At 40.6% G+C, this 23,049-nt stretch overlaps 1 protein-coding gene across 8 annotated transcripts in view; it reads right to left on the bottom strand.

Annotated features, from left to right (window-relative positions):
- The window catches only part of PKIB (cAMP-dependent protein kinase inhibitor beta), a 54,635-nt gene that overhangs the window by 13,449 nt on the left and 18,137 nt on the right, over positions 1–23,049 (bottom strand). The window contains exons 2-3 of one of the 8 annotated variants that reach the window (XM_040552819.1): positions 22,664–22,737; positions 11,046–11,167 (exon numbers count right to left, since the gene is read on the bottom strand). The exons of 1 other annotated variant lie outside the window; for it this stretch is intronic. The gene's annotated coding sequence lies outside the window, so the exon portion shown is untranslated. Of the gene's footprint in view, positions 1–941; positions 1,151–7,738; positions 8,135–9,241; positions 10,112–11,045; positions 11,168–22,663; positions 22,738–23,049 lie in introns of those variants that run through there. 6 more of the 8 variants (XM_040552814.1, XM_040552817.1, XM_040552818.1 and 3 more) reach the window with 6 other exon arrangements.

Here is a 23,049-nt window from a genome sequence, read left to right as displayed (position 1 = left end):
TAACCCAATAGGCCCACATACAGAACACCTGAAGAGTCTACACAAGAGAGTTTAAAACACTACAGATTTATTTATTTTTTAAGGGGGATAAACTATTTCATTAACGTGCCACATGCTAAAACGTCTTGTTAACTGAAGATTCAGTATTTGCAATGACCCCCGATGTTGTGGGAACTCCTCAAAACAACAAGTAGCTACAACGCGAGCCTCTGCACAGCAGCTCCCTACCATGGCGAAAAGTCCCTGTCTTCTTCACATTCAGATTTCCCAAGGACTCTCAGAGGCAGAAGCAGGTTTGATAAAAGAGCTACCTTGCCGTCATGAAGCTCAGTGCTTCTCTCCAGCTAGGTAGTAGGTGGTAACAGACTGGCAGTGAGCAGACAGCTGGTTAAAAGGCTTTGAAGTCCCTAGACCTTCAAAACATGGGTCTATTTCAATGAAAAAGCAAGGACAAGCTCTCAGAAGCACTTTACTGTTTTATTTATGCAAATGACAGCTGACTTTTGTTTTATTATCTTTGTCACCACTAGGTAGCTTTCCATAATTATATTGAAAAACATAATCATATCTTATTTGTATGATTCTTCCTCCTTCAAACCTACAAGCTATATCTTTTAACTTTTTGAAAAACAACAAAGATTTGAAGTACTGATTTGATTGGTTTATGAGCGCTTTTAAAAAATTAGTGTAAGGCTACATTTTGTCCTTGTTTACTGTCATGAAACTCAGGGAAATGCCAATAAACAGATAGATATACACGGTCTTAAAAGATGTAGGATGCAGGCAGTGCTCATATAGGCAATGCTAGACCCAACCTCAGATTGGTCTGAATCACACCTGGAGAACAACGCGTCCTACATGTGGGCTTCTTCCCTGTTCAGGTTCAGTTGCACCTCGCTGATGTGGAAATACTTGTGTTTAGCCAGTTCTGCACCACACACCTTTGTGCTTCCTTGCCTGAACACAGGAGAGCATCACTTTCTTGTGATGCTGTGGTTCACGTCTGCTGGACACTTTGGAAGAGCTGAAGTGTAACCAAATCCAAGCACCCACTCTTCTCCTTTGACTGAAGTAAAACTTGCCTATTGCAATTTTTCATTTCTGTATTCTGGCTTCATGCTGCCAAACACACAAAAGGAGAAGTCATTATTTCCAGACCAAGAATTACTCACAGCAGTCTGTTTAAGGAACGAGAAAAAAAAAAAAGAAAAAAGAAAAAAAAATCTCGAAGAGAAATTTACCATTTCATTGCTAACTATTCATATGGGTCTGCATACTACATTTAAAGCCAAGTCAGCTTAACCTTCAGCTCTTAATTGGGCAATCAAAGTACTGCTAAAGTACCATAAGCTAATTTTATTTTCTTTATAGCTGCAACAAAGCCTGCTTGTCATTGTCATGAGAGGGTTTCTAAATCTAGCATTTTTCAAGTTTTTATTATTTGTCTAGTTTCTTTAAGAACCAAATCAAAAGGCAAAGCTGTTGACAACTTCAAATAAATCACTAGTGCTTATTGTTGGTGCTAGCACCTATTCCACTTTATTCACAAAGAGCAAATACCAGTTTGATAGCTGCTCAGATGCTTGAGTGAAGTGTTGGGGTGATGGCTACAAGACTAGGTTCTCAGGGCTTCTACTGACTCAAGTTCTTTGCTTTCACCGTGAAGTTCTGCATAACTATTTTCCCCCAAAATTTATTCTTTCTCTCACTTCCGTTACTTCTTCTACCCAGAAATGACCTGGGTTTCCTGAAATATTCTTCTAGCTCACTCACAAATGCTGCTGGAAATCCAAACCAGAATACTTCTTTTAGCTTTCTTTAGTGGATAGGATGTTGGAAAGCAAAATGTATTTGCTCAACTTCATACATGTTTATATAGGTAGTAAAATATTATTTTATTAACTCAGCTCAAGGGTAATAAAAGGTCTTTGATTTTGCAAATATAAATGAGCTATTGTAGGATAATTCTATAAAGCCATCTCAGCTTGAAGAAGAGCTGCTATATCCAAAAGGTTTTGCGAAGACATTTTCCTAATTAATAAAATATATTTTCTGTCCCTGTAAACTTTTTCGCAACCACATCCTTAGGCCAACACCGGTGCTGGAAAGCTCTACTAAATCACTTTGGTTCAGCCTGCCTTCGGAGGAAGATGAACCAGTGCATGTTGCTGTGCTTTTCACAGTAATCTGATGACTTCTAAGTAACCCCAGCAGAAAACAACCACTTGATATGTGAAGTCTAACACAAACAGAACAGAGCTCACCCTGGGCTGCAAGTGACCCTGGTGCACTGAAGCACCCCTTAATGAGTTACAGAAGTCTCTTACTGCTGTGCTTGACATCTCAGTGACTTTAACATTCACAAAGATGAAAAATCAATAGGATATAAGGCTGCATTTTGAGAGTTTGTGTTGAACTGCTTTTCTTCACCCTCTTCTAAAATTGTATTTTAAATCTGGATCATCAGCTCCACTTCTTTCCCTTGCTCTGTATGTTGCATTCAAACTCTACTTATGATTTAGCACATATTTTACTTCATATACAATATTTCTTCAATATCAAATGAATAATTTTTCATTTTAATTTCACTTTTTGACACACATCATGTTTATTCTAATATAATTCCAATCAGTCATATATCCTCTACAGCATACCTGTTCAGTCTTGGTAGCAATCCTGTTTACTGATTTTAGTGAAATTTCAGATAGAAAAAATCTGCCTCATTCTATGGTGACTCACCAAGAAAATAGACTGAGATTTGAGAAATGTGTCTGCCTTTAGCCTTATAATTAAGTTAAACAATGACCCTGATTCATGAGACTTCCCAATTATATTTACAGAATATTTTAATGTGCTGATTAAAAAAAGAAATCGATCACAATTCACTGAAACATATACCCTGATAGTATAAGTTTACATTTTGATCCTGCAGTTAGTTACGCACGTGCTTAACTTTATCTAATTGGAAGGCTTCTGCTCTTTCCATTCAAATTTGGCAGTACAGAAAGAGGGCTAAACTAGGAATGTGAAGGTTACAGATAACCTTCAGGAACAGACCACTGTGTTGGAGTTGTCCCACTCAGACTGGGAGACAGCAGTCTTCTCCATTGGATCAGACGCCTAAATGTTATCTAAAACTCCACAGAATGGGGAGTATGGCAGCACAGATATTTGAGAGCACCTTGTCCTTAAATTTTCTGGGAATGAGCCAGGTACAGCCTGCTCCCACTGAACAGCACTGCTGAAATTGAATTTCAAATAAATGAATACCCCTGAACCCACAATCTCTTGAGGGCTAAAGATGGAAACAAGTAGGGCATATGATTAGCCACAGTACACATTAAAAACTTTTTCTTTGCAACTTATTTTGGACTAATTTTATGCTCAGGTGAAGGGTTTTATCTGCAGCACTCTACTTGCTCCTGCCTCCCTATATTTAGATGACTCCATTTTTTTTTCTTTGCATCTCTCCTGAAAGGATATGGCTGATCACAGAGATTTATAAACTCCCTGACTTTCATGCTATTTCAGAGTGTCTCTTTTCCCCAAGAGAATAGGCCTAATAGGTGAAATTCATACTAGTTATAAGGCTAAACAAGTCAGTGGAATTACACCTGGGATTCATTTGGTTTAATTTCTTTAGCCTTTCAATATACTTCCATTTTATGAAAGCATGAATCATCTCTATTACCCTCCAATGCCCTTGCTCTAGGACATTAAACAGCCTTACTATCTTAGAGCTTCACAGTTATAGAGTAGCTCAGGAAAACAGACATATTTCAATCAAACTTCCAGTAAAATATACTAAGGAGATAGTTTTATGGTCTTCCTGAGCTTATTCGGTAATTGAGGAGAATTATTGTCTCTTAAAAAAAATAAAAAATAAAAGTAAGCTCTAAAACCAGATCTCTACCTCCAAAGATTATTGCCTGTTGTTCAAGAACAAACAGCAAACAGCCATTTCTATGACATGTACTGAGCCAGTCAGATAATTTCCACACAGTTGAATTAATGTGTTTTAAATTAATTCAATTAAAATTACCTATAATTAAGACAGGTGGCTTTCAAAGAGTCATTTCCATTTTGGTAAATGATCCTTCAGTAAACATGCCTTTCTACCAAAACACCTGGATAAAATGCTTTAAATAAGAACCAAGGGGAAAAAAAAAAAAGAAAACAAAAAAAAAACAAAGACACACATACAAAAAAAAACAAAAACAAACAAACCAAAAAAAAAACATTTTTATATTCCAAATGATAACAAGGCTACGAAAACAACCAGTACAAATGAGACATGTTAAAAGATGACAGAGGAGAAAGTAAATAAATAAATAAATAAATAAATAAAAGTGCTTTTATAAATGACTTGAATCAAGCACGGCTAGATCCTTCAGCTATTTTTAGCTGGAACATAACCGAGCACAGAGCTTTTATTTAACTTTCTTAATCTACGTGGGCCACTGATGCATAAGGGAAGGTGGAGGGGTGGAAACCAAAACTTTAAAAAGCTTTGTCCCTTGTCAAGTCTTGCTCCTATCTATCATACAAATAACTTTAGTTTGCAGGCCTGCATACTTATTTATCTGGTTCTTTTGGTTATAAAAGTTTAACAATCATCTTTTTCTCTTGTTTTTATTGTTATTAATTTAGCATTTTTTTCTGCTGTATTCTGAGTGAGAGACGGGCTTAATTTTGACATATCGAATCGGAGCTTTTCTCCCACAAGCAATAGCAAAAGGAACAAGCGAGACCAGTCCAACCAAGCGTTTTTACTCTGTTTTTCTGCAGAGCAGAATTGGGTGGGATTTCCTACTGAGAGAGAGGCAGCTCACCACAGACACTGCGCTTGCCATTTGCCTCGCTATCTGAAGGTGCTCTGATGCTGCAGAATGGGTGCCTGAAAGAACCACTTCCAAGTTGGCTACGGATTGCTTTTCTGTGCTGACATTTTGTAGCCTTAACATTTTATGTTAAACTGGAATTACTCCCCTTGCGAGCTACTTGGAAGATTTTGCATCCTCCGCGGCAGCTGGCCGATGTGCATACCTGTGTAACGTGTTGTGTGAGTTCAGGAACTGCTGAATGCTCACAAACAAATTTTTCCCATCTGCTAAGCTAATGACATCTTCTAAAATTTCTATGAGCTCTGAACATTTCCTTTTTTAGCTTTGCCAGCATAATCACATTACAGCCTGACAGCCGGCAGTGTAAATTAATCTTTTTTTTTTTTATACGTAAATCCCTCGGAAGAGGATTGTTCCCCATTTTGTCTTATTAAGCAGACAGAGAAAGAGGAAAACAGACAGGCACTATCACCAAGCAAAACTTCTGTTTCTAGACAGACTGAAACCAACACAAAGGCAGTTTTGGAGGACACATTCTACAAAGATGCATCTTTCCCAGAAACACACAGATCTAATTGCATTGCTTCATAGGAACTCCAAGGGAGTTTTGTTTGCAGAAGTATGGAGTTGAGCTTTTCAAAACAACTCCCTAAAAATTATAGTAACTGTGTTAGTATAACTGGTGTTCTGTTTAATGTTGTTCTAGCACTTCAAACATTTACTTCTTGTTTTACATACTTCTGCATTTACTTTGTGTTAAGACCTTATCTGAGAAGTCAAAAATATGAAGGATGCTTGCCTTGCTTTCCCATTGAACATACGTCCTTAGAGATGGTGGATTCTGGTTTTCTAGACTCCAGTCAGCACTGGAGATGAGTAGAACCTACACTTCCCTCCTAGAGTCCTATGTGAATCTGGGTAGAGAACGGTAGATGGTGGCATTTCAGGCAACTGGCTTTTCTGCAGAAGACCACTTGTTCTTGAAGAGCTATAAAAGTCTACAGGGGCCATGGGAGATATTTTTCTCTGATCTTCTTTGCCACATTTTATGGCTCAGTTTAAAATAAGCAGTTGCAAAGTTTATTTTATTCATGAGTTTGAGTTTTTCCTCAGACCTCCCCCCCCCATTTAAGAAATAAATCTGTATTTTCTTGGTTGCAGACAAAAAGACATGACTCTTTCACAGATCTGCATGCTGCACTTATTCTGAAACCACAGGTCACATTCTGTTCCTTATGACGTCAACCAAACCAGTACAGATTTGTTCAACACAACAAAGGTTTAGGAGAGAGTTGATATAAATCTCTGCAAATATCCCTCCAAAAAGTCTTCTTCATTCATTCTGAGGAAAAAAAAAAAAAGGCAGGATTTGTTGTTGCCTTGAACTTGTAACACCCATCCCGAACTGTAAAGCGTCCGTTGAATTCATGAAGACTGTAGGGAGACCCCATAGGCCAGGTCCAATCCCACACTGTGCTTTGTGTTCAGAGCTGTTTGTGGTTAGTGCTCCATCACCTCCTGGTGACCATCATCCTCCTGGTCACAGAGCTCCAAAAGCCTTGCAGTGATACAGGTGTCTCTACAGGACAGACCTGACAGTCTGCATCTAGAGGGCCACATGGGCAGTGGCTCTCCCCAGTTTCACCTGATGAATCACTCTTCCTCTCTGAAGGAGGAAGAGCTGCTTCCACAGAAAAACTGTGGTACCAAAATTCTGTACTGCTCAGCAGAGAACTCTGTAAGGCACCGACAGTCACAGACAACGAGCAAAATCTGAACATAAATCTAGAGGCTTTCCTTCTTTTTTTTTTTTTTTAATCTAACCACATTCATTATACCTCATTATACCAAAGAAGATTCTTACTCTGCTGTTTCAATGGAGGGGCTAGAAAGACTAAAAAACCCTTTTTGGTCACATGTATGTAAAGACCAGCAAGCAGGAGAACATCAGAAAAGCTAAGAATTTTTAAATAAGAGGGTTCTTTTCTGCTTGCTTAGCTTGTTCAAAGCAATACGGAGACAAGCACAGCTCTTTAGCTAAAGCTCATTAGGAATGCTAGACACTTATGAAACCACATAAAATATTAAAAAAAAAAAAAAAAAAAAAAGCCTACCAGAGGTAGAGAACACAAGTGGTAGAATACAGCAGATGAGAACATAAGAACTCACAGGACAGAAAGAAGGGATATTGAGTATCAGAGAAACAACTAGAACATTATCTCAATTTCTGGCTTTCAACTGACTACAGCAGAACACCGAGGGAAAGCTGAATTGTGGCCAAGAGGGAAACAAAACTTGAACACGTTTCAAATAAATAACAACACATCCACATACAGGATCATGTGCCTTACAGGTAGACTTCTGGGCTTCAACATTTCAGTTTAGGGCACTTCTGGTACAAAAATCAGCTTTCTACACTCAGTCCTTAATAACAGGGTCTTTGAATTCTCCATCCTCCAGCAAAAGAGGCAGACTCTCCGCACTTGCTGTGCTGCTACATTCACTTCAAAGGTAGTAATTACTGCCTAAATGCTAGTTAAGGAAGCAAGCTGTGTCTATTTAATGGCATTCTGCTACCAGAAGCGATAATTCAGAAGCTGTCAATAGCCAGTCACGACGACACTGTAGCATAAAAATTGCTTTCACACTTATGAGATAAATAATACTTTCCCACCCAATTGGCATCAAATGTCTACAACAACAGATATTCCAGTATCTACACACCGAGTTTCACAGCATCCAAGAAATCTACCTGGAAATAACCACATCACTTAAGTTTCTATTAGCTGTCAGCTGATTTGCATGGAGAACCAACTGGCCAGCAGGGAACAGGGTTACCTACTACAGTCAGTCAGCCAATCTTGCCCAATTCTGTTCCACAAAATGCCAAGTACCTTAAAGTTCATGGTTCATATATGCCTTCAGCCCCACAGCACGCTCCTTCTAGAACAGGGACTGGGCATGAGCTAAAAAGAGGAGAGAGCCACCAGTAGAGCTGTGCGTGATCACTGCGAGGAACATCCAGGAAGGCAACGGCAGCTCTGGCTCCCACCACCCCCACGAAAATAACCTGCCATCACACAGCTACCAGAGAAGCAAATTGCCAATGGAAAAACCTTGCTGCTTTTAAAACTCAGGAGGGCTGAAACAACTTGTTGTTGTACAAATAAAAAAAAAGCTCTTTTGTGCAGAGTGTGTCAGCAGGAAAAAACAAGAAAAGGAACACTGAGGAAAAACAAACTTCTCAATCAAGGAAATGACTCAACCATTTGTGCAACGGCAAGAGAGTCTCCACCTGACATTTTTCAAGGGTCAAATATACACAAGTGGAAGGGGTGATGGGATTTTATTAACCACTGGATAGGTTTCTTCCAACACAGAGGACCCAAGCTGAGTAAAACTCTACTGCTGTAAATCCAGAGCAATGCCACAGGAGTTATGCTCCTCTGGATGTACACCAGGGCAACTGAGATCAGGGTCATCCCACAAACTGTTCATATCAGCCAATTATTTAGTTACTAAAGTGAAAAGAGCTCATATAAAATGGGACATTTTAGTGGATGTCTGTGGAATCATAGTTAGCAGAAATAGAAATCAATTTGCATAGATATATTCTCCTTTTGTGCACTGTCATCTCTATTTTGAATGTTTAATCTAGACATAAAAAGAAGAGAAAAAAGGAAAAAAATGTTTAAATGGTTATATTAAGTTAGCCTCCAAATCTCTTATGTATTTATTTTAGTATACTACAAAACCACATTAAGTCTACACTGATCTATCTACCCAAGAATTCAGCACTTCCCAATATAATGTTCTCTTCCCCATATTTTCTCTTGGATGACCATTCTTCCCTCTGGACTTTCAGATTAAACGATATTACTCCATGAAATCCTGCACAAACCCAGCACAAAACCCTGACTGCACGTACTAGTTATAAAAAATGACACTCCAGGAAGTTACTAGAATAGTAATTCAAATATCAGCATTTTGAAGTTGATAGGGGTTTATTATGGAGAGAATATTGTATTTCAAAATGCTGCAAAATCAATTGTACCACTTCTCCACCTCCACGTCTTTGCAAGAGGAATTGATACAATAAAAAAGAGTACATTTACAAGATAAATTGCAGTCTTCTCTGCAGCTTTTAGCACTCTGTTAAATCAGTTTTCTTCTTGTGCTTGTCAACTATGCCTATGTTATTGGTTTTGCTTAATTAACACAATCCAGAAAACTTCAGCAACATAACTATTCTTGGACACTGGTTATGAGATTAATTCATTTATTTTACTAGTATAGTTGTAAAACAAAGCAGGAATGGGGGTCTACCTAAAATCCAGGATCTGAAGGGACTAGCATTAGTCAAGGGAAACAGTAAATGGTATCACGGTCACACCTACCTGTGCTGCTGGAGCAGGAAAGAAGTACGTGGTTGCCATCATGCCGATACACATACACAGCCCAGCTCTGGAAATGTAATAGCTAGAGCTCTGTTAGTCCCCTTTTCAACCTATTTTCTTTCCTTCTACCTTCTCTTACCACCTCTTTCAGTAAATCGTGCCTGGTGTCATTAGGGAACCACAGAACTGCAAATGTTTTCTCAGGGTAAATCATTCTCCCATTCCAAATTTGTTGTTTACCTGAAGACTGAAAATCCTGTTTTTAACTCAGTTGCTATATTAGTGGACAAACAGTTGGTACAGTCAGTGCTCTGAACCACATCCTCAGCCTGAAACACTTTCTTTGCACACATGCCCTTTCAAACTTGACATTTCATGTGTTGATTTTAGCTGCTTTATAGTTACCTAAGTGCTGAGGAGAGGAAGAAAACAACATGCACACATAAAAGGTCTGTCGATGGCTTCTCTCTTTTCTATTTTAAAGTTCAAAAGCATACATATAATACATCTTTTCAGCTCTACAGGGTTTTCACTAGCTAAAGGATAGATTTTTTTCTGAGCTGTTACTGCAGTTGCTGAAACTGTGACTCAGCAACCAGTCTCACATTTAGAAGTTTGGCAAATGGCTTGATGCCAGATAAACTATTATCCACCTAACAGCTTCCTCATAAATAGCAGGATGCTCTAATGCAAGCTCACCTACTACCTGTGTAAGGACAGATTATTTGCTGTAAATCCAGGTAAACTTCACTGGTCTTGCAGTGCTGAGAGTATTCAGAATCTCCCAAGCAACAGGATGTTTGGGCCGTGGAAAGTCTATTCTGGCATACCATCACTAATTAAGAAAGAATTTTACAAATCTCATTTCAAGAAACTTATTTTCCAAATAAAACTGCTGAGACTTTTCCTTGCTGGCTTTTTCCATAGTAAGAAGTTGTACTTAGTTGTTTTTTAAACAGATGAAGAAAGTCTTCTCAATTTAAATTCAGTACGCTCAAGCTCAGTTAAGTCTGTACTACTATACACCAATCAAGCTATCTTGTACAAAGTCTGTAAAGAAATTAAAGTTAGACTATGAGATATGTAATTGACATCCAGAATGCTCTTATTTTTATAGATGAAACGCTTACCTATGCATATAAAGGCCATTTCAGGTCATTAGCACTTATTTTGTATTATTAGGTATGGATACTGCTGTTGACATACAGCTCTTACAGCAGTGTCTGAGGACATATGTCATCCAAATTCTTTTTCCTCCAAATGCCATTCCAATGGCTATTAAGGTAAGGTGACTAAAGATGAAAAGAAATCTCTCTACATTTGACTGGATATGGAACTGTTCAGGCTCATACTACAGCTGATGAAAAAATCCAACCAAACAAAAGAAACAGCTTCTCTCTAAAGTGAATAAAGATGGGTGTAAAGCTCACTGTTAGCCATAAGCAAAATTAAGCTTTTTGTGGACTGTCACTGTGAAGGCCCAGTAGTGTCCCTGACCCCATCTTGCCTCATTTCTTGTTCCACAGACCACACAATTCTTTGCAACATCTGGGACTGGATGCTTCCTCCTTCTTCAGCAAAGAGCATGTGTACACATTAGATGGGTGCCACAATACTTTCACTTGAGGTGCTAGTCCTGCAAGGTAGAAAGAATCCAAACCATGAAAGTAGATGCTGAAGCATCTACAAAGACTTGATGCTTCAGAAAACCACTTCAATCTACAAAGCTCATACATGAAAGGAAAGCCACCTGGAACTAAACAACTGATAATACCTAGAAGAAGGGCATGCCTAGGGATCCTACCTGTTGCAAGGAAGTTGGGTTGCCAGGAAGTACTTCCATCTACTCACCAGCAACTTCATCAGATGAAGAAATAATCACCTCTGCAATGACTCCTTCAAATCACCAAACAGATCTCTGTCCTCCTGTTGAAAAGGTGCCCAGAAGAGGAGACCTAGGGCTCTGAAGGAAAACTGGCTTCATCTTCTGTTTCCTAGGTGAATGCTTTGCTCACTAGGGAAAAAAATAAGCTGAGCAACAGCACTTTCCACTGTGCAGAAGATAATGGAAGCATTCTAAATTAAATTCTGTCTTTTTGAAGTCAACTAAGTTTTACCACCATCTTCACACTTTAACTTCTAATACAATGCTTCCTTTAAGGGAAAAAAGAAGTATGTCACAGAATTTGGGGTCAGGGATGGCATTAGTCAGGCCACCATTTGGAACACAGAGGGAAAACATTATGCTTGAAGCCTAAAGACTGCTTCTGTAATTTATGCAGTGACTGATTCTTATACAAGAAGAGCAAGCCCTTGGTGTCAGTGCAAGGTTCACAATTCCCACATCTCCAATGGAGTCCTTTAATGACTGTGCTCATTTTGTCCCCACAAATCATGAATTCTTACCCATCTTCTTCTCCTATTATCTCTCAAACTGATGGATAAAAAGTGTTCACAGCAATGAGCTGTTAGTAAAACCAAAACAAAATTAAAGTAAAACCACTGTGTGTTTATTTAAGACTTAACACTAAAAGCATTGACCACATTCCAAGGAACTGCTGAGTGTTTCTCTGTAAGAGTATTTGCTTTGCATTGCCAATATTACAATGGCAAAGTACTGATAAAGAAAGCACTAAGAGGACCCCATCCCCTCAGTCACATCCCAAGTTAATCACTGAATTTGAACTCAGCAACTGCTAAGAAAACAGTGGTGACAAGATGTCAAGGCAGGTATAACTAGATGATATGAAGCAACTTTCGATAGACAAACTGATGAGCCTACACCACTGTCCACTTGAGGCCCTATGTTTTCTGGGAGAGACTCTTTGCTCTCCTTACTGTTAGCCAATCTAGCAAATTTCAGTTTCAAAAGTAACATTTGGGGGGAAATGATGCATTATCAAAGATTCAAGAGTGTCCCAAAGAGAAAGTGTCTGTTATATACTTCACTTCATCATAATTTTTGAAGCATTACATGTCATTAATCAACATTAGAAATCTGACCTTTGAGTCCTTTCATTATAGGAAAGAAAATAAATTCTGCAATTTTCCTAACTTTATTTCACATTTATTATTAAGTCATTATTTCGGGCTATTCTTAGGTACATTTTAGATGATGTCTTCATCTCTTCCCATTCTGTACGAATTCTAACTTTGCTGCTGAAAAAAAAAAAAAGCATAAACTTTCTGAGTTTTTCCCAAAGTCTGCTGAAGGGGGGAAAGGAAGAATTAACATAATTAGGAAAAATACGAACTAGTTCAACTTCATCCTGTCTAGTCTTCTAAAAGAATTCTACACATGAAAATGGATTAGGATCACCACTTCTGGGACAACTCAAAAACTTAATTAAAGGAAAGCAAGGTACCCTACTTGACTTTGCTGAACACTTTACAGATAGACGGAGTGAACAAGACAAGAAGAAAGGGCAGGGGTAGGGGGGAAGGTGGAAGAAAACTCTGGTGGTTTCTCAGACATCATGGTCTGCTTATCCTTGCTTCTGAATATCAAACAAACAAATTTAGGGATATCCCAAAATGTCAGTCTTCAGGGGAAGAAAAAGGAGCAATCATTTCAAAACAAAGATTTTCCTGTTTGGACAATTGCCTACACGTCCTGGTTAAGCACCTCTTTTATGAAGACAAGGTGGGGTTTTTCTCAAAGAAAAAGTCTGTCAACATCTCAAAACCAGCACACTTTTTATCATGCCAAGGCTCAGTTGGAGGAGATCAGCAATGATATTTTGCATTAGTGGTAGGTATCGGAGAGTGGCATAGGACATGCAGCTAGGAGGAGATATCTGGGACAGAGCCAGAAGCATAGGATAAAGCATGGCTGAAAACTTGGTGATATATAACAACAGAAAAATTCAAGTTGGAAGAGACCTCAGGTCATCTACTCCAATATCCTGCTCAAAGCAGGGTCAACTATTCAGATCAGTTTGCTCAGGGATTCGTACAGTCATGTTTTGAATATGTCCCAGAATGGAGAATCCTTTCCAAGGACAGAGACTCCACAACCTTTCCAGACAACCTGTGCCAGGGCTTAACTGCCCACATGGTGAAAAGTTTTCCCCTACCTCAAGTCAGAACCTGCCCTGTTCTAGTTTGTAACTACGGTTTCTTATCCTCTCTGCTGTGCAACTCTGTAAAGAGCCTGGCTCCATCTTCTCAGTATTGCTTTGTAGGTACAGGAAGGCCAATCTGAGATCCCCCTGTCTTCTCCAAACTGTACGTGCCACAGACCCTCAGCCTCTCTTCATAGGGCAAATGTTCCTCAACTTGATGGCCTCCCTCTCCGGTTTATCAACATCCTGCTTATAAGGCAAGGACAAAGCTGGACACATTCTTTCCAGACATAGTCTAACAAGTACAGCGCGGTATCTCATTACACCTTCCTTGCCACCAGCATGCTCTGCTGAGTATGTTTAGCTCATTGTAGACAACACACAAAGCAGGATCAAGATGGTCACAGTCACAAAGAGTTTTCAGGTTGAACTGCTCACTCCCACAGGTGTGCAAAAGACAGGGAGCTATCAACCGAAGCAGTGTGACTTTGCATCCTAAGAGCCTCCATCTTTCCGAAACTGGGCATGGCACCAGATTTCCTGTTAGGCAGAGCATTTGGTGCTCCAAATCAGGCATCAAAAATCAGCTTTGTTATTCTGAATGGGGCTGGCACCGAGACTGGTTTCCAGATGGTTTTCTGTTGTGTGTTTCTATTGCATAGAGGAACACAGCAAAATCAGAGGAAAAAGCCTTTTCCAGAGAGAAGCAAGAAATCAGGGAAACTGAAGTAAAATTGTGAGGGCTAAGGCAATAATTAGTAAATTAAGTCACTTCCTGTGTCGCTCTTTTCTCAAGGAAACAGCTGTGGAAGCTCTCACTTTCATGCCAAACAAATCAGTGCTTGACTCTCCGGTCTGTAGTAGCCTTGGCTGGCATTTTCCAGTCTCATTTATACAGTTATATGCAAAGCAGCCAATTACTGTGCTTATTATATCTTTATTGACAAAAATGGTCTTTGAAAGGACAGATGCTCTTGTTTACCATCCCCTCAGATTTCAAACAGTCTCCACATCAGTGTTTGTACTCCATGCTACACCAAGTCTGACTTCTTTTGCTCTTTATCTGCTTTTGATATTTAATTTTTCAAACATCTTGATGCCTGTATTAGGGACTGTTTTGAGTGTTTCCATCTTTGAATGTGTTTCCTACAGCTTGCTAATCTCAAATTCATTGATGAATATCATTAAAACTCAATGGGAGAAATCAGTTTAAGAATTTGACCCCTGTACTAATCCCGGCTCCTAACAGAACCCGAGTATGGCTGGAGGGCACACACCTAATAATACAGTAGGGACACAACAAAACTGAGTTAAAGGACTGCTGACATCACTCACCTTTAGCTATTTAACCATGTTCCATCTATTTATTGCATTAGAGCCCACTTTCTACTTGGCAAAAGACAACTCAAACACAATAAGGGATAATGTCAAATCAATGAACTGAACTGCAGTGCAATATCAAATCAAATGCCACTTTTACTCCAAACTTGTAGCACTATTTGTCACTGTACCACATAGCTCCAATCCATCAGGGCACTCAGTGAAGTGTTTAATTCTTGTAGTTGGAAGCCTAAAAACACATACTTAAGCACTCTGTACAGCTGGGGCCATAATTGCTTATTTGATCTTGTTTTCTAATTTTATCTTTCAAAATAGCAGTCACAGGCTTAAGAGAGACCACCAAGAGAGAACAGATCCAAATACTCACCTTTCTACTCTTATCTCTAAAAAGTCCTGAGTATTTTTGACTTCTACAGATATTGGACACCGGAAGTTACTTAACAACTTACAGGATCAAGCTTTACTAAAACTGCAGAAATTTGCAAGCTTTCGTCAGAAAAGTTTCTGTCATTATTAAACTCTAGGAAAATGTTCTTTTCTAACAGTGGACCTTTCCCTGACATCTGAACTCCTGTACCAAGCTGGTACACTGACAGACATGCAGTCATGGCCTAGTGCCCAAACCCTCTGAGGAGACCAAAAGGGCAATGAAATCCCAAGTCATGAAAAACAGGATTCACCTTGCAGCTCATCCCATCCTGCCTATGGGCAACCACGGGAGGCTGAGCCCGGAGCTCCTTGCTGCTGCTGAGAAGCAGGAGGTGGGGTGGAGGAATTGGGGCAGGAAGGCACGGTACCATCTGATGCCACGGCTTCTTCATCCCATGCCTCTTGACCATGAAGCCATGTCATGGTTTCCTCACTCCTTACCAACTTGCTTCTTTTCCTTCCATCTTACTGATGCAGAATTCAAGCTAATAAGCTCTGTGTGCTTCTCATTCTTCAAGTGAACTATAAATTACCTGGCTTGAAGCAGAAGTCCAGGATCTACAGGCTACAGGAAGCCAAAAGATCAAGTTAGATAAGCCCTGTGCAGACAGAGGGCCAATTGCAGGGTTAGGGGCACAGGTTAAAAGTTTGTGGACAAGAGTAACATTACTGCTGGCTGCACTGTGAAAAGGTAAATGTATGGCTGCAGTGCTAGGACCTATGAAACACAAAGTGTTAGCAAGAACCATTTTGAAAAGCAAGGCAATTTAATTTTAATCACCGGTCAGAGATTTGGGGAAGGCTGAGGAGGAGGAGGTTTGGGCTTTCCATGTTCCACAGTGCAACCACAGAGATGCTAGTGTGGAAGTAAACACCTTTACTGACAAGACCTAGCACAAGGTGGACATAAGTAGAGCCACATGGACGCCACCAGAGCACCTCTGGGGCAGATCTGGTAGCCTGAGACACAGAGAAAGTCACAGACTCAGAAGGGGCTAGAGGAATGTCAGTTGAAATGAAAGTCTTCTCTTTCCTCTTAGGCTGGTGGAGCTGATCCTGCCTGTCTGTCAAACAGAAAGGGAGAGGGGACAGCAATCTCCTCCAAACACCGGTATGTAATCTTGGTGACTCGCAGTCAGCAAAGTCACACAGACAGACCTCAGTCTGAGTGAGGCTGTAGACTATTTCCGCGCAGGTTATCATACTGTGCACAGGATTTTTTAAGTGCAATTATAGTCTCTGACATCCTATCTAAAAAGAGTTATCACCATAGTAACGCCGAAATCACACAGCTCGGCACACCTGATACCAATCAATCTTGAAAACATCTTTTTAAAGAAACAGGCTTCTGCAAAACTGCAGATGGAGGTTTCTTTTTGCTACCAAGAAGATGCTCTCTTATAAAAAAAATGGAAGCTGTACATTATAATCTTATCATTCCTGCATTCAACCCTAATACCTATTTATCAGTTTAAAAAAAGGGATAGAAAATAAAAAGGGCAGCGGTTCTGTGCTGGAAAGAGTGACAAACGATGAAGTACAGCTGGCATGTAAATGGCATGTTGCATTTTGTCCCTTGAGCATTAACTGTGACTTCTGAGAATACAATTTGTGCTGAAACAAAACATGAACATTCCCACTGTAATGCCACTTCACCTTCCCAGGATACCAGCTTTCCCCTCAAGTGTTAAAAAACCAGAAATTTTGTCAGCTCTTCCTTTTTTCTTTTGCAGCTTGCAATTTACTTCGGTTGATTAGAGTTGCGTTCCTCTGCATGGGTAAAAAATCCTGAAGAAAAGCACGTTTAAGGAAATGATTTTTGCAGTCAGTTTGCAGAGCAGGCTGCTGGGCACCACGGCTTCCTGAAGTGCCTTCTGCCATGGGCCCTCTGGACACATCCAGCAGCCAATGCACCGATGAAGCTGCTGATGTCTGTGTGGTTTTGTTTGTTATTGGTTTGTTTTTATCTCTGCCCTAGCAGCCTTTGGGCGATCTGTGCAGTTTCTGCTGCTGTGCCTGTTTCCACAGCCTGCTGCCTTTCATTATTCTAGCAAAACCACTGCTAAAGGTGGATGGAAATAATTCCAGCATATAACCCATGCACAAAGTTCAACCAGCCTCAGCAAGTTAGCCCTGCTATTTCTTATTTGATCCTATCCCAATTACCACTGCATTTTGAAAGCCTACCACTTCTTAATTTTCCTTCAGAAAAGACTGTTTCTGTTCTGATGGTTTCCATCTTCGTCACCTTCCATTCATCTATATTTTATTTTTCAAGTAAGTCACCACTGTAATCATTTATTGTGACAGTGCCTCTCTTCTATTAGGCATGATTTCAGAACAGAAGAGCCATTGAATTTGCCGATGCCATTGATTGACAATAGCTGGATATCTATCCACCACAATGCTAGTAACGAATTTGCTTAGAAATTCTTCCTCCTACATTCATCCTGGAGATGAGTGTAAAAACATCGTGAGTAGACAGTGTATCAGTCTAAGGAGGTAAGGAGACATCCTTCACTAAGCCTGCTGAAGCCTGTCCCCCCTTTACCATTTTCTCAGTGCTGACCCACCAGAACAGATTATGTGCACACGAACTGTTTGAGCTCCTCTGGGTGATTGTGCACTGAAATAGATTAGGAAAATGCTTCCACAACTCATTCCCAGAGAGATGGTCATATCCAGGACTGATTAACTTCCTAAATCATTAGGTGACCACTTCGAAAAAAGCTGTTGTGCTCCCTTCGCTTTTAAGAATGTTACCAAGATTTTTATAATAAAGTAATTTGGTGCTTATGATATATATATATAAGGCAGCTGTTAGGATAAGCACTTACTTACATCACTTTGCACATACCACAGCTGAAATGTGAAGCCATAAAAAGATATTTGTTTTGCTTAGATAGGAAAAAATTCCAGTTGCCTCCAGTTTTAGTGCGCTGTTGGCCTCTTTCCTACAGGTGTGCTCCAAGTCCAAAACAAGGAACAGAGATAGAACTAAGCTGCTGGCTGTTTTGAAGCTAGAAAAATAAAGGGAATTGCTGGTATGTAAACATTTGCAGCATAATGTTAACACACATCATTAAAGTTAAAGTGCCAATTTGGTGAAAAGCAATCATCTTTGCAGTTCACTTGTACAAATGAAGTTCTGCAGTAATTCCCCCAAGATGTTGCCATGCAATACCTGAAAGCTGTACGAGGTATTTGTGCTATCTGCAGCACTTCAGAAACCAGCACAGGTGGTCATGAAGCTCTATTATGCACGAGGAAGCTGGGCTACACATCTGCTCTCATAGAGCATGGATGTTAAATTTATTCAGCTGCACTTCTGACTTGTCTCACGGCATGTTGCATTATTCTTCATCAGGGCAACAGACCCCAACAGGTAGAAACATTTGTTCCAAAATTAAAATTAAGAAGCCACTAACAGTTAACTGAGTTTCAAGCTATGCCATGGCCCAAATACGGTTTTCAAACTGCACAGGTATCAACTGCAGAAGAGAAGCACTGATTTTGGTGAGGACCAAAGACCATAATTTGATTATATCAGTTACCTTTTGCAAAGATAAGTGGCAAGGGAAAATCAGGAAAGTGCAAATGAGTAGTTAGAGCAACTGATAAAGCTGTATGTAGCCTCCTGAGCTTTATCAGCTTATTGAAAAGAACTAAAACCCCATCCTTCCCAAATCCTTAGTTTAAAGTCAACAATGTAATCTATACAGTGAAACACACAGAAAAAGTCTACCCTCGCCCTTAAAGAGTTTAGCTGTAAATAACCATTTACCACGCATTTCAGCCTGGGAGGACTTCCTACTCCGGCACCAAGGAAAAAAACAGTTAGGGAACAGTATACCACATTATATTTGCCACATCAGAACGTTGATTCATTCGTTTCCCATATTCACTTATAAATCAGGGATCATCACAAAGAAAGGTGAGGGTCAAAACACCTCATGAATATTTCCATCACCTTCTCTAGCAGATCGTTGTATGCGTTTGCTGACTTCAAGATCACAAACTCTTCACTCCTATGCAGCTGACACAGGAACACTGTACAAGTCAACAGCATTGCAGTTTTGCAATGCATGCTAAACTGATGCTTTCTGTTAAGGCTGCCTTATGCATATGAGTTTCAAATATCAAATATCAGACTGTGAAAATGACTTATAGAACCATAGAATATCCCGAGTTGGAAGGGACCCATAAGGATCATTAAGTCCAACTCCTGGCACCGCAAAGGTCTACCCAAAAGTTTAGACCATGTGACTAAGTGCACAGTCCAATCGCTTCTTAAATTCAGGTAGGCTTGGTGCAGTGACTACTTCACTGGGGAGCGTGTTCCAGTGTGCAACCACCCTCTCGGTGAAGAACCTCTTCCTGACGTCCAGCCTAAACTTCCCCTGCCTCAGCTTCACACCGTTCCCGCGGGTCCTATCACTGGTGTTTACGGAGAATAGGTCACCTGCCTCTCCACTCCCCCTCGCGAGGAAGTTGTAGACTGCGATGAGGTCCCCCCTCAGCCTCCTCTTCTCCTGGCTGAACAGGCCCAGTGCCCTCAGCCGCTCCTCATACGTCTCCCCCTCTAGGCCCTTCACCATCTTCGTCGCCCTCCTCTGGACACTCTCCAACAGTTTAATGTCCTTGTTGTACTGTGGTGCCCAGAACTGCACACAGTACTCGAGGTGCGGCAGCACCACTGCACCTTTTAAGTTTGTGTTTGTTTGTTTGCTTGCTTTTTTCCCCAGTGCTCTCTTAGAAATACTATCTTTATGTAAGTACTTCTATTCTGTGACTTTTTTATCCCTTGATGTTGTATAAATAACTATAATAAATAGCTTGCTAAAGATTTATACAAGTACAGACATCAAACCACTATGATAATATATTTTCCTTTTGTACAAACCACTATGATAACATATTTTCCTTTTGTACTAGTGTAAAATTGTGGTGAAATGACATTGGCATGACAAAAATTTGGCCCATAAAAAGCAAACAAAACTAGAACAGCGGAACAAACAAGCAAAGTAAGTCAGTTCCCTTTTCCAATTCAAAATTGCCTCCCTGGCACCTATGTCAAAGACTCTATTCTCCTAGCTTGTTTTTAATTTCTCAGCCTCAGTACTATCCCCTAGAAGCATTTGCTCACTTTTTTCCCCTCCACTTTCTGTGCCTCAGAGAAGAGCAAAAAGCAAAGACAGAGCTTGGCTTCTCTGACAGGATTTGCTTTCATCCTGTGATAGATGATGCTGATGCTGTACTGGGATTTGGTTGTTTTTTTTTTTTGATTTAAACTTTAAAAACATCAAAAACAACAACATCCCTCTGAAGCACTGAGGAAGAAGGGCACCAGCTCAGCACATTGCTGTAACTCGGCCTGAAGCTGTCTGAATAGCCTCAAGAACATTTGAGGACAGAGACATGCCTCCTAACAGAGGATTTATGGTTTTCATTTACCTGGGATTTAGATGGAGCAACCACTACTTACTTACCAGCTGTGAAACGTCCGAGGAATTGCTGCTACCAGCCACAGCCCACGCTCCCCTTCTCCAGCCATACCAGAGAAGGGCTGCAGCAATACGAGGGTGTGACAGCCACCAGCCCCTGCCAACAGGAGCAGACGACCAGGAGCAATGCAGACACCCCCTGCCAGCCCATGCAAGGCTCTCGCTCCAGCAGCTGGGACTCGCAGCTCGGGGACGTGTGTGTGCTCCCCACCCACATTCTCAGGGACAGCTAAAAGCAGCACTGTGCAGAGCTCTGGAGCCAGCTGGCAGATGAAACAAGGGGCATGCCCAGGCCACCTGGTTAGCCCTCCCCGAAGTACGGGGGCATCCCTTTTTTTGCGTCGTTCTTTAGATTTTTGGTGTGCACGGTTCAGGACTCCTTCTCCATCCCCACCCCCTTCACTTCTGTCTTTTCACAAATAATTTGACCTATTCAGAGTAAAATGGAACTTCCGGGGGATTTGAATGTGCTAAATGACAAATACTTGGAGCATAGCTTTGAGGACCCAGATGTCTGATTCACGCATCATGGAAAGTCATGACAAATGTCAGTGCACTCTCCAGACACTCACCTGCCACTGTTTTCCCGAGATAGCCTGGCCTTTCACAATCATTCTCAAGATAAAATGTAGAAGGTTACTGACATGGCAACAAAAGAAGACATGGCATATTACAGCTGCTCTTATGATTTTAGTGCATGCTCTGTTTTCAGAATGAATCAGAACCAAACTAGGCCAGCAAAAGCATCTCCACTCCTAACTCCGTCTTCTTTTGAAAGAAGGGGTGAAGGCACCTCCAAACACATGCATCCACTCCTTGTCCAGACCGTGGACTGGAGAAAGTAACCCAGAGGAGACGGGTCTGTCCCATCACACACAGAAAGATCTAGCCGATAGACAATAGGCTAATGAAGTGCTTCTTAGTGAGGCTCCCACAGTTCGGCTCCCGACATACCTACCATTTGGCTCATTCTGTGTTTGGGTTAGACTGCATCTTTCTTAGGAGACAGCCTCCAAATTGCTGGTCTCTGCCAAAAGGCATTTTATGCCAGCTAAGGAAGGCTACAGGCTTGCTGGCCAGGTAAAGCCCTGCAGCAGGTGAGGGACCAGAACTTCAGCCTAGGGACAGAGCTTTTGAGGGCTTCCTGTCTGCTCACATGAAAGCAAGTACAGCATCTCTTTGGCCACAAGAGGACAACTTGCTCTTTCCTCTAAAATATGTAAATATGGTGTAGGTTTAGTCTGTGCAGTGCTTTTACAGAACATCTTTAACATGCATGCAGAGCAGTTTTAGAGATTCCACCATTTTTTCAGTGAGAAGTTTATACGCGGTCTCTCCAATGCAAAAACCCTTTATCACAATTCCCGCATGGCCCAGTATAATTATATTGACCTGGATGTCAGTGTTGCAAACTTCAGTGGTGTGCTTACACAGTCTATGGAGGCTTTGAAGAAAAAAAAAAAAAAAAAAGAAAAAGGAAAGAGGGAAAGAGGGAAAGAAATGGGGGGGGGGGGGCGGGGGGGAAGGTTTCTATATTAAAGAAACAAAGATATGAAGTTAACATGGGTTAACTGATCCAACTCACACTGAAGCCTAAAGGGAGAGACTTTCCAGGATCTCAGTCAGGATAGGGCTCAAAGAGAGGGCTGTTGTATAGGCTTGGACCAGCAGCAGAGTTCTGCCTTCAGGACATCTCTGAACCTTGAGAAGATGCACAACTACTTATTCCTCCCCATGCAGCCTACGCTGAACGTGAAGGATATTGGCAGGCCTGATTTCCACACTGTAAACCCACATTTTAGAAGTTTATCTTTCAAAAATGTATGCAGCTTATCAATTTCCACATTTTTACCGTTTCCAGACAGAGATATGTGGGCTCTACATCAGAACAGATAAAAGAGGTTAATTCAATTTCTGATCTCATGTTGTAAACTATTAAGCTACACAGCTTGTGTCATGACCATTATCTACAGTGAAATAAGGGGAAAAAATGTATTTCATGAGTTCTGCTTTTATCAAGTCTTAACAAAAATGTCTACAGCTGATCAGTAGGTTAATCTTATGCTTAAGCCACATCCACTTACAGTTGTGGCTCCTTCCTCTACCAGTTACTTGCGTAAGCAAAGAGCACTCTACTGCTTCAAAACAAATTTCACAGCTGCAGAGAAAAAAAAACCTTTTTAATACCTTGTGTTACTACTACTTACTCATAAGTATTTCAAACTCCTGAGATATTTAAAATCTGTTTGCAGCATTCAGGAACGAGCACCCTGAAAAAGGTTGTTTTCAGCAACAGAAAACTAATTTTCAAAAACAAGTCACTCTACAGCAAAGAGGCCTCAGTAAGCATCTTTCCTTTAAAAAATCTGACTGTAAGCACTTACTGAATTACTGATTTGCAGACCTGCTGAGTATTTGCACTTCTCATGTGGGGGCTCTACAGACTTAGGCTGAATGACACAATGTAAAA

Source organism: Cygnus olor, chromosome 3, assembly GCF_009769625.2.
Source record: "Cygnus olor isolate bCygOlo1 chromosome 3, bCygOlo1.pri.v2, whole genome shotgun sequence".
Classification (NCBI taxonomy): domain Eukaryota; kingdom Metazoa; phylum Chordata; class Aves; order Anseriformes; family Anatidae; genus Cygnus; species Cygnus olor.
This window is presented reverse-complemented; position numbering and strand designations above follow the sequence as displayed.